A 15,926-nucleotide genomic window follows, 5' to 3' on the forward strand; every position below is an offset into this window, starting at 1 on the left:
CGCCGCGCGGAGGATTCCCGCAGATCACCGCGCAGGTGTGGAGCAAGGTGCGGGCGCAGCGCAGCAGTGGCGGGCCTGCCGCGTGTCTCGCGGAGCTGCCGGGCACACCTTGTGAAGTCTGGCTGACAACTGTGTTTTGTTTTTGCACTACTGTGAATTAAAACCCAGGGTCTTCACACGGCTGTAACACCAGCTCTCTATTTTGTACTTTTTGAGAGAGGATCTCTAAGCCATTAAGTGCCTGGGCTGGGCTCAGGCCTCAAGTGCTGGGGACACAGGAGTAGGCCACCACCTCCCGCTGTCGCTGCATCCCGTGGATCAGAAATAGCGGGCAGGGTGGGACTCTGTACCCGTCTGACCCATGTCCCTGCCTGGTGAAACAAGGGCGGGAAAGCGGCAGGAGGCTTTGGGGAAGCACGGGAGGGACCCTCAGCACACAGGATCCCCAAGGACCTCCCCTGGGATGGGGTCACAGCACATCCTAAACCAGAGCCCGGAGCCGGAGAGATAGGTGAGAAGCATAGGCACCTACCTGACAAGCACAAGGCCCCGAGTTTGAGCCCTGCGAAGTATCCCGGAACCGGGTGTGGTGGCTGGAGGTTGAGCCAGGAGATCTCGTTCGAGACCAGCTTGGGGGCTACAAAAATGGGCACATGGCTAGCCTGAACTGCACAGTGAGACCCTATGTAAAATAAAAATTAAACCAAGAGCCCGATGGGTGTGGTGTTGCACCCCTGCCACTGCAGCACCCAGGAGGCTGAGGCAGGAGGATCACTGCAAGTTCAAGGCATGCCTGCACCACATAGTGAGAAGGTGAGCTTTAAGCCAGCCTGGCTGGGGATAGGGCTCAGGGGCACGGCCTACCACCAGGTTATTGGTTTAATTTGTCCAGGAACTGCGGCCCACACACTCTGGGTAATGTATTTTGAAAACATTTTTGGCCAGCGAGACAGTTCAGTGGCATAAGTGCCTGCCTGGCAAGCACAAGGTCCTGAGTTTGATCCCTGGTACTCCCTGCCCAACCGGGAAAAAAAAGCATTAAGATTTTTTTTTTTCACAAGGGGCCGGGGAGATGGCTCAGTGGAATATGCGCTTCCCTGGCAAGCACAAGAGCCTGAGTTCAATCCCCGGTTCCGCAAAAAAAAAAAAAAGATTTTTTTTTTTAAAACCACATTTTTAAACAGTATAAAGACACATTCCAATTTCTGTAACCCCAGCTAGTCAGGACACTGGAACAGGAGGATGTTTTCTTTCTTTTTTATTTGAGACAGTCTCACCATGCAGTTCAGGCTGCCTCAAGCTTGCAGCAGTCCTCCTGCCTCAGCCTCCTGAGTGCCCCCGGCCCAGGAGGATCTTCAGTCCTCAGCCAATGGGGGCAGTTTAGTGAAATCCTGTCTCAAAATACCTGGCTTCAATCCCCTGGACTAGAAAAAGAAAGGAAAAGAAAAAGAAAAATCTGCAGTGGGTGAATTTGCTTCTGCCTTTGGTCTGGTTGGTTTCATACGTGAGTTGGGTGTTGGGTGTTTTTTGTTGTTGTTTGGTTGTTGTTTTGTTTTTGTATTTTTTGGGGAAGGAGCTACAGGATGGTCAGGGTCTCACTACTAGATCGGACTTATAGTGATCCTCCTGTTTGCAGCTTCCCAAGAGCTGGGATTACAAGCACACGCCACCATGCCAGTCTCAGTTGCCGACTCAGCGCCCCCGGGGGCGGGGCCAGCACGGCAGGCCCGGGATTGAACCACCAGGCCCTGTGCCTGCTCCCAGGAGCTTTATCCACTGAGCTACTTGGCCGGCCCTAGGTTGGCTTTTGTAACACAAAGTCTCTTCCAAGGTGCCCTGCACTCACGATGGTGCTGGAAAAGGCTGGCCTCCAGCGCTTCCCAGGTGCCAGGACTCCAGGCACGAGCCACCACGCCCAGCTTCACTCGGTGCTCTTGATGGTGCGGAAAAAAATAGGCATCTGGAAAATGCCTAACTCGGGGCTGGACCCGAGTCACAGGATTGGGATCCTTCCTGCTCACAAGGGCTCAAGGTCAAAGGCTGCTGAGGTAAGTTTCCCAAAGTCAAATAGAAAGGACGGGGGTGTGGCTCGGCAGTAGAGTGCTTCCTTATCACGCAGAAGGTCCTGGGTTTGTTTTTATTTTGTATTTTAGGGAAGGGTCTACAGGGTGTTCAGGGTCTCACTACTAGATGGGATCCGCCTGTTTACAGCCTCCCAAGAGCTGGGATTACAGGCGGGCGCCCCCCCCCGTCTTTTCTCTGAGTCGCCCCCCACCTTGGGGGGGGTGGCATGGCAGGCCTAGGGATTGAACCCTCAGCCCCTGTGCCTGCTTGCAGGCACTTTAATCCACTGAGCTATTTGGCTGGTCCAAGGTCCAGGGTTTAATACTGGAAAAAAGACAGCAAGAACCCCGACCCTAGTTCACGCTTTCATGGGACTAGGTGGATTTCAAAATCACACGTCCAGCAGCCTCAAATCTGCACACACAGAGAACTCAGTGGAACCAAATCTCAGGTCAGAGATGAGTAAACGTCGTTCATGAGTCCTTCAACTGAACATATTTTTTTCCTTCTTTCCTTGTGTCAGGGCTTTGCTATGTAGTTCAGCCTGGCCTTGAACTATGTCACCCAAGCTGGCCTCAAACCTGAGACAAATCCTCCCGCCACAGCCTCCCAGAGTGCTTGGATTATAGGCACCACGCCCGGCTCTATTTACTGTGCTTGGGCAAAACTGTTTGTCCTGATGAGCTTAGCAGGGAAGTTCTTTTATGGACAGAAAAGGGCTGAAGAAAGCAGAACCAGGGAGCAGAGGGTGAAGCAGTCTCTCCCTCCTGCCTCCGGGCCTGGCCGGTCTCCTCTGCCCTCCCTGCTCCCTCTCCCGACTTCCTGGGAGATCAGATGACCTCAGAGACTTGGGCTCGGCCAGCTTGAGCTTCACTGACGCTTGGTCAGTCGGGCCCAGTGCAGGGACCTGGCCCGAACCAACGGCCTTTCCGATTTTACCTAAGAGACATAAGAGCAGTTTGCCCTCTGCTGGGCCAGGAGGGTCATGGGGTGCTTGATTCTGACTTTGGAATCCTTGGGAGGCTGAGACGCCTCAGAGGATGGGGCCAGTGTGCGAAGCTCCGCAGGTGCAGCCTGCTGCAGAGGACTGCGCGGGGCCGGAGGCCACGCAGCCTGCACCGCATAGCGAATCCCTGTCTCAAAAAGACAAACACAACATTTTTTTAATATAACTTAAGAGCACTAAAATGTGTTTTCTCATGTTCAAAAAAATATGAGGGCTGGTGAGATGGCTCAGTGGTCTAGGGCACCTACTTAGAACAAGCTCAACAAAGCACATGGACCGCGGTTCGATCCCCCAGCACCACATGCCAGCCAGCCCCGCCCCCTGGTGGGCTGAGCTGGCCACACACACACACACACACACACACACAAAAAAAAAAAAAAAAAAAAAAAAAAAAATATGAGAGAAACTGCCCGGCACCAACATGTGCTGCTGAAGGTGCCACCCCACCCCCAACACCAATTCCTCGGCAATAGCCCTGGATGGGGACCATAAGCCCAGGCTCTCCACCTAGGTGGGTTGCAGGAGGGCATCTAATGAGGCCAAAGGGACCAAGAAGAAATTCCTGGGTGCATGAATATAAAAGAGGGAGAAATTCACTTCCCGTCATTACTGGAGAGTTTTCATTTTATGGATTTGGTACAGGGTCTCGCTATTGAAGCTTGGACTCATAGTAATCCTCCTGTCTTAGCCTCCCCAGCACTGGGATTACAGGCATGCGCCACCATGCCCAGACTCTGTGGCTGGCCAGCATGTGTCCAAGCCCAGTGGCAGGGCTGGCGCAGCAAGTGGTGCCGGGGAGTGAACCCCTGTCCCTATACTTGCCTAAGCAGGCACTTAGTCCACTGATTTTTTTTTTTTTTTAAGGAAATTAACTCTAAATAAAAGAAAAAAAATCATTGGGCCGGCAAGATAGCTCAGCAGTCTAAAACACCTGCTTAGGCAAGCTTAGGCAGGGGCAGGGGACCACGGTTCGATTAAAAAAAAAAAAAAATCATTTATTTTGCCTTTTCTGCAAGAGCAAGTTAGGCTTTTTGTTTTATTTTTAGTTTTTTGAGACAGGGTCTCATTACATTGCAGGCTGGCCTTGCACTATGAAGCCCAGGGGGCAATCCTCCTGCCTCAGCCTCCTGAGTGCTGGGACCACAGGTGTATACCAGCACGCCCAGCTAGTTTATCACCTGCTGTCATCTATCACTGGGGCTCAAGGACTGACACCCTTATCTTTGCTGCAATTTCCACAATAAATGCTTACAGCCAGCTTAGGCAGTTTAGGCTGTGACCCTTTCCACCTGAGGCTCACCTGACTGGGACAATAAACTTGAAGAGCCAGCAGGAACTTTAAACCCTGGTGCATTTGTGTCCTTAGTCCTTGGAAAATAAAAGTCAGGAGGCCACAGCGTGGGACTGTGGGGGCCCCAGAGCAGTAGAGCCCCAGGTTTTGGGTTCCACCCCAAGCACGGATGAAAAGAGAGCATGGGGTGTGGCAGAGAAGAGAGCTCCCCAAGCACACACCTGCAGGCAGGCGGGCGGGCGGGCAGCCCCACAGCCCTCGGCAGGGCTTACGCAAAGGGAGGGTCTGCGGCACCCTCTGCGCCAACTTCCTCCTCATCTCCACTTCCTCTGTTCAGTGTTATGCATGACTTTTTCTTCTGGTTCACTAACCCTTGATCAGCTAGTCTGTACTTTCTTGTGCTTTTTGTTTGCTTGTCGCTATTTCTTTTTGAGGCAGGGCCTCACTGAGCAGTGCAGGCTGGACTTGACCTCACAGCGCTCCTCCTGCCTCAGCCTCCCAGGTGTGCCCCACCACGCCCCGCTTTTGGTTTGCTTGTTTTTGAGTCAGGGTTTCATTATGCGGTTCAGGCTGGCCCTGAATTCACCATGGAGCCTGGGCTGGCCTTGAACTCAGTGACCCCCGCGCCTCGGCCTCCCAGGTGCTGGACTACAGACACCTGGCTAGTCGTGTTTCCTGCGCCGGTGGTGGCGCTGAGGCCTCCCGCGGTGACCAAGCGGCCAGGCCCTGGGCTACGCGGAGCCCCACGTTTTCCTTTCCTCTCCCTGCCCTGCTCTCCTCCTCAGCCTTGTCTCTCCCGGAGCGTGGGCCTCGGCCCGAGCTTGCTTCCCCGACAGCTGCCCGCCGCCCAGCTGGGCACCACCCTTCCCACACCTGCGGGCTCCTCCCAGGCCCGCATCTCCCCGCTGTGATCCCGCCGCAGCTCCAGAACGCCGTCCCGAGGAGCGAGCGCCTCCTGGAGCGCGGCTGCAGGTCGGGATGGGGGTGGATGGAGGTGTTGCGGCTTTGGCACTGGCTCAGCCTTGGAGATCAAAGGTCCCCAGAAGCGCTGTTTGCTTGTTTTGCTATTGGGGATTAAACCCAGGGGTTTTGCACTGAGCTATATCCCCAGTTTTTTTTTTTTTTTTTTTTTTTTTTTTTTTTTTTTTTTAAAGACAGTCTTTGTTTCTGTTTGGTGTGGGGCTTTGTTTATTCTTGGTTTTTGTGTTTTGTTTTTGGTTTTTTAGAGACAGGGTCTGGCTATACAGTTCAGGAAGGCCTTGAGCTCACTTTCTGTAACCCAGGCTGGTCTTGAACTCAAAAGGATATTCCTGCCTCAGCCTCCCAAGTGCTGGGATTACAGGACTATGATACCACAACCAGCTATTTTTAAAAAAATCTTCAAGGGGGCTGGTGAGATGGCTCAGTGGTCTAAAGCACCTACTTAGAAAAAGCTTAGCAAAGCACAGGGACCCCGGTTCAATCCCCCAGCACCACATGCCAGCCAGCCCGGCCCCCTGGTGGGCTGAGCTGGCCCCACACACACACATAAATAAATAAATCAATCTTCAAAACTAGCCTGGTGTGGTCGTGCACAACTGTAATCTCAACATTCTAGGAAGCTAAGGCAGGAGGATTGTAAATTCTAACCCAGCCTGGGCAATTGAGCAACTCGTGAAGACCTTGTCTCAAAATAAAAACAAAACAAGGCTTGGGGATGTAGCTCAGTGCAAAGGCTTTGGGTTCAATCCCCAGTACCAGAACAAAACTACCAGCTAAGCCCAGCGCTAACCTTGACACTCAGAAGGGTGGGGCAGGACAACTGTGACTTCAGGATCAGCCTGGACTACTGAGTCTTGCACCATTCTCAAAACACTAATAACCACAGCACATTCCTGTAATCCCAGCACTTGGGAGGCTGAGGCAGGAATATCCTTTTGAGTTCAAGACCAGCCTGGGTTACAAAAAGTGAGTGTAATGGCACATGCTTATAATCCCAACACTTGGGAGGCTGGGGCAGGGGATTCCTGCAAATGTGAGACTTTGTTTTAAACAATGCTTGCATGGCAAGTGTGAGGTCCAGATTTTAATTCCCAGTACAATCAATCAATCAATCAATCAATCAATGCAAAAACCAAACCTTTAATGAGGTGAAGTACCCAGAAAGCCTACAAAGAGCTAACTACTGCCACCTGGGACCTTGTCACGAAGCTCAGGTCTCTGGGTTTAGTCCCTAACGTCAGCTTTCGTGGTAACAACTCAAACACCCACAGAATACTAAAAGCAGGTCTGCAAAAGTAAAGCTAGCTGGTGATATGTTCAAGCAAGTCCTAGGACAGGAGGCAGCAAAAGCTGGTAACTTTTTTTTTCTTTTGGTCTTTTGCTTTGAGACAGTGAACTGTGCATTCAGGCGGGCCTTGAGCTCACTCTGTATCTCACGCTGGCCTCCAACTGGCCATGATCCTCCTAATGAGCCTCCCCGAGTGCTGGCATTACAGGTGCAGGAACAATTTTTACATGTCCCTTACAGGATCCCCCTTCATTGTTCAAACTGGCTTGAACTCAGTATGCACCCAGGCTGACCTCAAACCTGCAGCAACCCTCTTGCCTCACCCTCCCGAGGGCCAGGACACAGACCACTACGCCTGGCTAACAGGTCTAGGTTTTTTTTTTTCTTTAAATGTCTTTTTTTAAAAAATGCATTTAGTACAGGGTCTAGAGGGTCTCACTACACAGCTCAGACTCTACTGATCCTGTTTTCAGCCTCCCAAGCGCTGGGATTACAGGCGTTCACCACCATGCCCAGTCTCAGTCCGTGTCAGCACATCCAGGGGCAGGGCCAGCATGGCACACCGGGGATCAAACCCGGTCCCTGCCTCTGCCGAAGCAGGCGCTTTAGTCCACTGGGCTATCTGCCCAGCCCCCTAAAGATATCTATTTTATTTTATTTATTTATTTTGCAGAGCTGGGGATTGAACTCAGGCCCTTGAGCTTGCCAGGAAAGCACTTATTCTACTGAGCCATCTCCTCGGTCCCAAGATGTCTATTTTAAACCAGCATGTTTTTGAGATGAACTCCATATAGCAGCACTAATCCTGGAGTTCTGGGACGCAGCAATTGCAGTTCAGCAAGGCAACAAGACCAGATGACCTCAGCCCATGGCTAAAATGTCAGTTTCAAAGGAAAACCACAAGAGAAAGCAGGCATGATGGCACAAGCCTGAACCCAGCACTGGAGGTGGCCGAGGGAGAAACCTTTCAAGGGCCGGCCCAGCCAGAGCACTTTGTGAGGACTTCAGTTCAAAAAAGGGGAGGTACACCGGAGTCTCCTGTCTACCAGGCAGCTGCACCACCCAATGGGACGGTCCCTGGCCACCCAGGAGTCCTGTGCCTCAGTCTAATCAGGGCCAGGGATGTAGCTCACAGCGTAAGCACCTGCCTGTCAACCGCAATGTCCTGAGTTTGATCCCCAGTACCACAAAAAAAGCCTTAAAGCACATCGAAGTCTAATTTAGAGACATGTAAATTACAGCCCCATTAGAACTTTTTTACATTTAGTACTCTGAGGCCTCACTACACAGCTGGGACTCGTAGTAATCCTGTTCTAGCTGCCCAGCGCTGGGCTTACAGGTGTGCGCCACCATGGTGGTGGGGATGGGTCTGTCCCTGCCCTTGCCTAAGCAGGCGCTTAGGGCACCGAACCATCTTGCCGCCCCTGCCATCAGAACTGTTACAGAAAAGTATGGCTCCTGGGTCTATGATTAGGAAGCTGAAGCAGGAAGATCACCACGAGCCTGAGGCCAGCCTAACCACATAGCAAGAGGCTGTCTCCAAAAAATAAAATGATTAAAAAACCTTGGGTGGGGCCTGTGATCCCAGCACCTGGGGGGCTGAGGCAGAAGGACCAAGTAGGCCAAGCAGGCCAGCCTTGGCTACCATGGGAGCTTGAGGCCAGCCTGAGCTGCACGAGACCCTCAGAGACAAAAACCAGAAAACACCTTTTGTTGGTAGAGGGCAGGGACCGCAGAATATTCAGTGGAAACACACACAAATTCCTCTTCCATTGCTATCTATGGTCAATACTGATCCAAAATATAGTAAATATTTGAAAAATTGAAAGGCCGGCCAGATAGCTCAGCAGACTGAAGCACCTTCTTAGGCAGGCGCAGGGACCAGGATTCAAACCCACATGCTGTGCTGGCCCCAAACCCAGGGGCTAAGGCCGGGCATGGTGGTGCGCATCTGCAATCCCAGTGCGTGGGAGGCTGAACACAGGACAGAGTCACATCTGGGTAGTGAGACCCTATACTAGATAGTTTAAAAAAAGAAACTAACTCCGTGCAAGCTGTTACAGGCATCACTAACATTCCTGGGGGCAGCGCAGCTTTGCCCAGAGTACTCAGGACAGCTGGCCCCACCTGGCTCCACAGCAGCCATCTGTTCAGCTAAGCAAGCAGCTCATCTGTCAAGAAGGGTTCAGCAAAGTGCCAACAGCTTGAAATTGAACTATTACACAATTATCTTACCAATTTCATTGTACCCAATATGTAAATTAAACTATCATGGAATGAAATGTATAGAAAATAATGGGCCGGCCAAATAGCTCAGTGGATTAAAGTGCCTGCTTGGGCAGACAGAGGTCAGGAGTTCAATCCCTAGGCCTGCTGCACCAGCTCTGCCCCTAGGGCGTGCAGCACTTGGGAGGCTGTAAACAGGAGTCCAATCTACGCTTTGAGACCCTGTAGATCCTGTCCTAAAATACCAAAAAATTGTTTGGGGGCTGGGGAGATAGCTCAGGAGAATAAGCGCTTGCCTGGCAGGAGCGAGGGCTTGTTTCTATTTCAGGAATTTACCAGGGGTCCTGGACCATACTTCCCTGGGTTCTACTGTGTGTATCATGACAGTACATATATATAATGCCAGCACTCTAGGAGACTGAGGCAAGAAGGTCTCAAATTCTAGCTTAGCCTAGGCAACTTAGATCCTATGGGGGGATAGGATCTGCAGCCCAGACTTGTTTTTCTCTTCTATCATTCTTTTCCTCAAGACCAAATAATCCACTAATTCTTTGTTTTTAAAGTACTTTATTAGTTGTTTTGCAGAGGTACTTCCTTCCAAAAACCAAAATAAATGTAAGCACACATTTTCTACTTAGTGTCATAAAACTTCCAACTGGAGTTGACGACTGTTCCTGCAGATTAACACAGGATGACGTAAGCTCTTAGCATCTGCCCAGCATCAGACAGACAGGAGACGACATCTGCCAGCTAAAATCTGAAATTTCACAAAATGAAAAACATCAGAACTGCACAGGCAAGTGGTAGCATAAAGATGAGCTGGCGGGGCAGGAGCTGCTGTCCAAGAGGGAAGCCCAAGAATGGATCAGGTGCTTTCAAGGCTCCTCAAAGAAACTCAGAGACTCTAGTCCAACCAGGTCATCATTCCCACTCTTAGAGCCGGGAACAAAAATGACACTCACCTGCAGCAACGGGAAAAAGGCCTTGGTGATTGTGGTCACAGCCCGCAGGCGCCACAGCACGAAGGCTATCCAGGCCTCGTAGGACCGCAACCATCAGGGAAGGGGCCGAGCCCAAACCTTAGCTTTTCCACCATCAGGTTAGGGGCTCCCCTCCTGCTTGGGGCTGCAGAACTCTCATGCTGGAAAGACGGAAGCAAGAGAACCACTAAGAGCCAGCGCTGCGAAGCCCTCCCAGAGATCCGAGCAGCCAGTCCCCTAAATGGGTCAGAATTTTTTTTGACATCAGGACCAGTGTCAGAGACTCTAGTCTGTGAAATCATCATTCCCAATCTAGGGACATCTGGATCAAGGAAACATTCTGGGAAGAGCGACAACACACTCAAAGCCCCCGCCCTGGCATAGCAAGATCTTTAAATCCAAATTCAGAGACAGCAAAGCTTGTTCAGAACAGAAAAGCAAACTCAAAACAGCAGACAGCAGCACTTAGGGCCCTCATGTATCCACTTCATTTTTTAAAATATACTTAGCACAAGCCTACAGGGTCTCACACTACGGAGATGGACTCATACGGATTCTCCTGTTTTCAGCCTCCCAAACGCTGGGGTTACGGGCTCCTGCCACCACACCCAGTCTTGATCACCATCTCGGAACCCCGGCCCAAGCAGGCTAAGCTTTAGTCCACTGAGCTACCGTGCTCGGCGCCCATGCACCCATTTTACAATAACACGGAGAGTACGCAGCATCAAACCGGGTGTGGTGGGGCCGGAGAGATGGCTCAGCAGAATAAGCGCTTCCCTGGCAAGCTCAAGGGTCTGAGTTCAATCCCCGATTCCACCAGGGGAAGAAAAAAAAAAAAAAAAGGTGACCCTGGCCTGCAATTCTACACTTGTGAGGCTGAGGCAGGAGGATCACTGGAGTTCGAGACCAGCTTGGCCTACCAAGGCCAGCCTGAGCTGCACAGTAAGACCCTATCTCAAAAACACGAACAAACAGAACAATTTGTCGCGAAAGACAGCTCGGACACAAAAGGAGGGGAGCGGCAGAGGCTCTAAGGCCTTAGGCATCACATTACCTGTATTTAAGGGTGACAAACGGCGGCTACCTGAAGACTCCTGAGGAACTAAGACAGCAACCGAAACGTCAGCACGTGTTCCACCCCGGCCCCCCACCTCCCCTAGCCCAAGAACTACTCGATGTTTTGCGGGCCGAGGAGCGAGCGGTCAGTGCGCTGCGGTGACGGCATCAGCGAGACACTCAGAATCACCGAAGTCATCATCACCCCTGTGCTCCCCCGCGGCGACCGCCGGCCGCTGCCCACGTCGCACGCAGCCACAAGCCACCTACCATCTCGCCGCGCAGGCTCGCCCGCCTTCCAGGCGCAGGAACCTGAGGAGAAAAAAAAAGGCCTTTGCGCTAGCGGAGACGAGGGAGGCGCCAGCCGACCTCCCCGCGCCAGGGCTGGGTCAGTTTCAAGCAGCGGCGTCACGGTAACCTCAGAAACTCTAGTCTGCAAGGTGAATCATCCCGCTCAGCCCGGGGTACAGCCTCGCCCCAGCAGCGCCCCCGGTACCTCCGCTCGGCTCCGCAGCGCTCGCCCATGGGGACACCAGGCAGACGGCACACCTCAGGCGCCATCTCGCTGGAGCCGGGCACACAAAAGGAAGACGAGCTCGGGCCCGAGCTATATATGCAGGCCCTGGGCGGGGGTCCTGCCGGGCACGGTCGTCTTCTTAGATGCCTGACTCACGCGGAACATTTTCTTCATCGTTCGTCCCCATTAGGAATGAAACAGTAAAAGAGAAGTCATGGAAATATGTTCTTCCGTCAAATAGTCGGAGATATTTCGTAAATTTTGATGAACCAACAGCAATAACAAAAACAAAATACAGGCGAACTGGCTGGCCATGCGGGTCCCTGGCAGGCAGGACCCGGCGGACGGAAGTGGTGGGCGCGCGCCCGCCTCGCTGCTAAGGGGCGGTGTGTGCGTGCATGCGCGTCCTCGTTCGCCGAGCTGCCTCCTTCGCAGTTTTCGGCCACAGGTCTTGGTAAACTGTCTCGGCTGCTTGAACCTGTGATCCTCTTGCCTTAGTCTCCCAAGTAGCTGGGATTTTAGGTGTGCACCTCCGTGACCAACTTCATGCCCTTTTTTGGTACTGGAGATTAAACCTAGAGCCTTCACTGAGCTGTTTCCCACCCCTGCCCCTCATCCATCCATTCATTCATTCAGCCTCCATTTTCTATTTACTTGTCTATTTATTTATTTTTTTAAAAAATTTATTTATTTTATTTATTTATTTGTGTGTGTGTGGCCAGCTCAGCCCACCAGGGGGCGGGGCTGGCTGGCATGTGGTGCTGGGGGATCGAACCGCAGTCCCTGTGCTTTGCTTGGCTTAGTTTGTTCTAAGTAGGTGCTTTAGACCACTGAGCCATCTCCCCAGCCCCTTGTCTATTTATTGAGGGAGGGTCGAGACAAGATCTCACCATGTAGTTCAGACTACCCTTGAACTACGTAGCCTAGGCTGGGCTCCAGCTTGCAGCGATCAACCTGTCTCCAGTGTTAGGACCACAAGATTACAGGCATTCACCACCAGCCTGGCTTTTTGTTGTTGTTGTTTTGATACTGGGTATCATTATGTTGCCTAGGATGGCCTGGAACCCCTGGAGATCCTCCTGCCTCAGCCTTTCCAGACTGGGATTACAACATGTGCCACCACACTGGGCCAGTCCTTTTTAATTTTTGAAACAGGGCATTTGCTAAATTGGTAAATTGAAAGGAGTAGCTGAGCAGGAGGATTGCTGCAAGTTGAAGGCCAGCTGAATTTAATGAGATTACCTATCTCAGAAACACAAAAAATTGCTCCACTGCCAGACCAGTGGTGAGGAGCCTGTGGCCCTTGAGCTGCAGGAGGCTGTTTACAGCGTCCAAAGCTCTGAAGGGTTTACCATCACTGGGGCAGCTGAGCTTGCCTGTGCCATCCTCCAGCCTCTCTGCCTCCCACATGCTGAGCTGACCGGTGTTAGTCACCGTACCTGGCTACACATTCTTCTTCCAGCGAACAGTGGTGGACATGTTCAGGATCCTCTCAACTGCACTTACCTGGCAGGTGACAGACATACGTGCTGCTGAATGAGCACTGTCCCAGCAGAGCTGGGAGCATCGACTCAGTGAGGACTCGCCACAGGGGAGTCCTGCTCCTGCAGCGTTCCCTCAGCAACATGCCTTAGGCGTTGGCTCCAGCTCCTTAATGCACCAACTCCTGTATCAGTCGATAGATAGATAGATAGATAGATAGATAGATAGATAGATAGATAGATAGATGATAGATATCCCCCCCCAGGAACCGGGGATTGAACGCAGGACCCTGAGCTTGCCAGGCAAGCGCTTATTCTACCAAGCTATCCCCCCAGCCCAATCATTCTAGACCCTACCTTGCTGGGCCCTTCTGTACATTATTTATAGATGACGATGTTTGGTGGTGTGTTATCTTTTTTCTTTTGTGAGAAAACCATATTGAATCCAAACCATATAGTCTTTTCTTTTTTTTTCTTTTTCTTTTTTCTTTTTTTCTTTTTTTTTTTTTTGTGGTACCAGAGATAGAACTCAGGGCCTTGCACTTGCCAGGCAAGCACTTATTCCACTGAGCTCTCTGTCCAGCCCAATATAGTCTTCTCTCTGCATAAGAATAAAATTTACAAGGCCAACGTGTATAGAGAAAATACATTTTTCCTTATTCCCCTGCAGTTATTCTGTCTGCCTTCCCTTGCTTGAAGTGTTCTGCCTTCCATCAGACCTCTTCCACAATCACTTAGTGATCATTTGTTTGATAGATCACGCTGCACTGGAGTCCCACCCGAGTAATGCTCCAAAGTGACTTTGAATCCCAAGTTGTGGATGCAGTAGCTTCTCATATCCCTTGCTAGTGAGCAGCTTCCCTCGTGAGGAATTCATGAATGTCGTTAACTAGCCCAGCTTCAGGGACTCTGTGCTCACCCACCACACTGCTCCTCATTTCTTTGACCTCTTTCCTTGTGGCTGCCGACACTGCCTCAATCTCGTAGGGCTCCTGGAGCATCTGGATTCCAGCTCACAGCACACCACCTCTGGTCAACAGCTGCTGGTCCTGCGAGCACTGACTCTTTGCTGTCTTTCTCTCCCATGCCCGGTCTTCCTAAAAATAAAATCAGAAGTAGCCTCTGGCTTCTAATGGTTTTCTCACCTTGGCCTGCACATTAAACTTCCTGGGCGGGCTGGACTATATACACTGCTTTGGCCACTTTTGTTCTAAACTGGCTTTGTATCTTTTTTAGTTTCCTCCAAGTTATTGCTGTTTGTTATTGTGCTGGGGATTGAGTCGAGGCACTCATGCGCACAAGGCAAGCGCCCTACTGCTGAGCTAGGCGCCCAGCTCCCAAGTGGCTTTAGTACACCCCTGCGGTGGACAGCCGTGGCTCGAATACCGCTTCACTTCAGGATGTGTTCCCTCTACTTCCTGTCGGGTAAGAGAGACACTCCCAATTTTACTATATAGCAGTGAAAATACCTTTCCAATGTGCTGTGGTCAGAGGCTAGAAGAGCACTGTAGTTCATCTCTTCTGAGTAAAACAGGCCAGAAACCAAAGAAATCCTTAATTCTGTTCCTTTTCTATTGGAAGCTTCCTAAGGGGCCGGGGAGATGCTCAGAATAAGCACTTGCCTGGCAAGCAAGGCCCGACCGAGTTCAATCCTCAGCTGCGGGCGGGGAGCTTCCTAACAGAGTCTAAGGATGAGTGAAAGTGTGAACTCCAAACTGAGCGATTTAGGAGGAAGTCGTCCCAGGCTGTTTTGAGGAAAAAGGAGGTTGGGCAGTTGTCAAACTCTTTGTGGGAGGGAACCTCAGTGCTGCGGCAGGAAGAACCCCAAGAAAGGCCTGGGTCCAGGGAAAGCCCGTTGCACTGATCTTCCCAGCTGTGTCCCCTGCAGCTTTTTTTTTTTAATTTTATTTATTTGTGTGTGTGTGTGTGTGTGTATGGCCAGCTCAGCCCAGCAGGGGGCGGGCTGGCTGGCATGTGGTGCTGGGGGATTGAACCTGTGTTTTGACTAAGCTTGTTCTGAGTTAGACCACTGAGCCATCTCACCAGCCCCCCTGCAGCTTTTTTCTACTTTTCTTAATTAAATTTGCTATGGTTTTCCTGTAGCTATTGTTTAAGGCTGCTTGATAAATCTGGGGTAAAAGCACCATGTAGAAACATAAAAGAAGCTGGGGTTGATGGTGTAGGCCAGTAATCCCAGCACTCTGGGAGGTTAAGGCTAGAGCATTACAAGTTCAAACCCAGTCCGGGCAATTTAGTGTACCTATCTCAAAACAAAGGCTGTGGGTATAGTTGAGGGCCCTGAGTTCAAAACTCAGTACAATGGTGGGGCCTAGCACTTGGCTGGTAATCCTAAAACTCAGGAGGCTGAGGCAGGAGGATGGTTGTGAGTTAGGGACCAGCCTGGGCTACAAAGTGAGCTCAAGTCCAGCCTGAACTGCATAGTTGAGACCCTATCTCAAAAAGACCAAAAAAAAAAAATCTTAGTTTTGGGGATGGAATCCAGGGCTTAAAGCACGACAAATGCTTTGCCATGGAGCTGTATCCCAACTCTTCAGAAACTTTTAGGAGACAGGTTACTCAGACAAATGCCATATTTCAGAGTAAGTAACAGAAGAGGAGAGAAGTTCTGAATAATTTGTGCCTAGTTAGCCAGGTAGGGTTACAGAGCCAGGATGTGAATCCACACCTCACTGCTGCTTGGTCCCACTGCAAGGGGCTGGGGAGATGGCTCACTAGAATAAGCGCTTGCCTGACAAGTTCAAGGGCCTGAGTTCAATCCCTGGTTCTGCAAAAAAAAGGGGGGGGGGACTGGGGAGGTAGACTAGCGGCATAAGCACCCGCCTGGCAGCACAAGGTCCTGAGTTCAATCCCCTCTTTTTTTTTCTTTTTTTTTTAAGTAAATTTATTTGTTCAGCCATTTACTTTAATGAGCATTTCTTTTTTTATTTATTTATTTGAGAGAGAGAGAGAGAGAGAGAGAGAGAGAGAGAGAGAGAGAGAGAGAGGTGTGTGGCCAGCTCAGCCCACCAGGGGGCG

At 51.1% G+C, this 15,926-nt stretch overlaps 1 long non-coding RNA gene and 2 other non-coding genes across 4 annotated transcripts; all 3 read right to left on the bottom strand.

Annotated features, from left to right (window-relative positions):
- Window positions 1-9,409: 9,409 nt before the first annotated feature.
- LOC111818218 lies at window positions 9,410-11,589 on the bottom strand. Of its 2 annotated transcripts, XR_002822256.1 has the most exons (5): window positions 11,311-11,589; window positions 11,163-11,204; window positions 10,891-10,938; window positions 9,819-9,997; window positions 9,410-9,613 (listed from the first exon to the last, which is right to left on the bottom strand). It is a non-coding gene; the product is annotated as an uncharacterized LOC111818218 (long non-coding RNA). The 2 variants fall into 2 exon arrangements; XR_002822255.1 differs by having other exon boundaries at window positions 11,163-11,576.
- LOC111818764 lies at window positions 10,080-10,145 on the bottom strand. The gene has a single exon (XR_002822677.1). It is a non-coding gene; the product is annotated as a small nucleolar RNA SNORD52 (small nucleolar RNA).
- LOC111818766 lies at window positions 11,037-11,098 on the bottom strand. Its single transcript, XR_002822679.1, has one exon. It is a non-coding gene; the product is annotated as a small nucleolar RNA SNORD48 (small nucleolar RNA).
- Window positions 11,590-15,926: the final 4,337 nt, after the last annotated feature.

This window comes from Octodon degus, unplaced genomic scaffold (assembly GCF_000260255.1).
Source record: "Octodon degus isolate 3935 unplaced genomic scaffold, OctDeg1.0 scaffold00005, whole genome shotgun sequence".
NCBI classification, from domain to species: Eukaryota; Metazoa; Chordata; class Mammalia; order Rodentia; family Octodontidae; genus Octodon; species Octodon degus.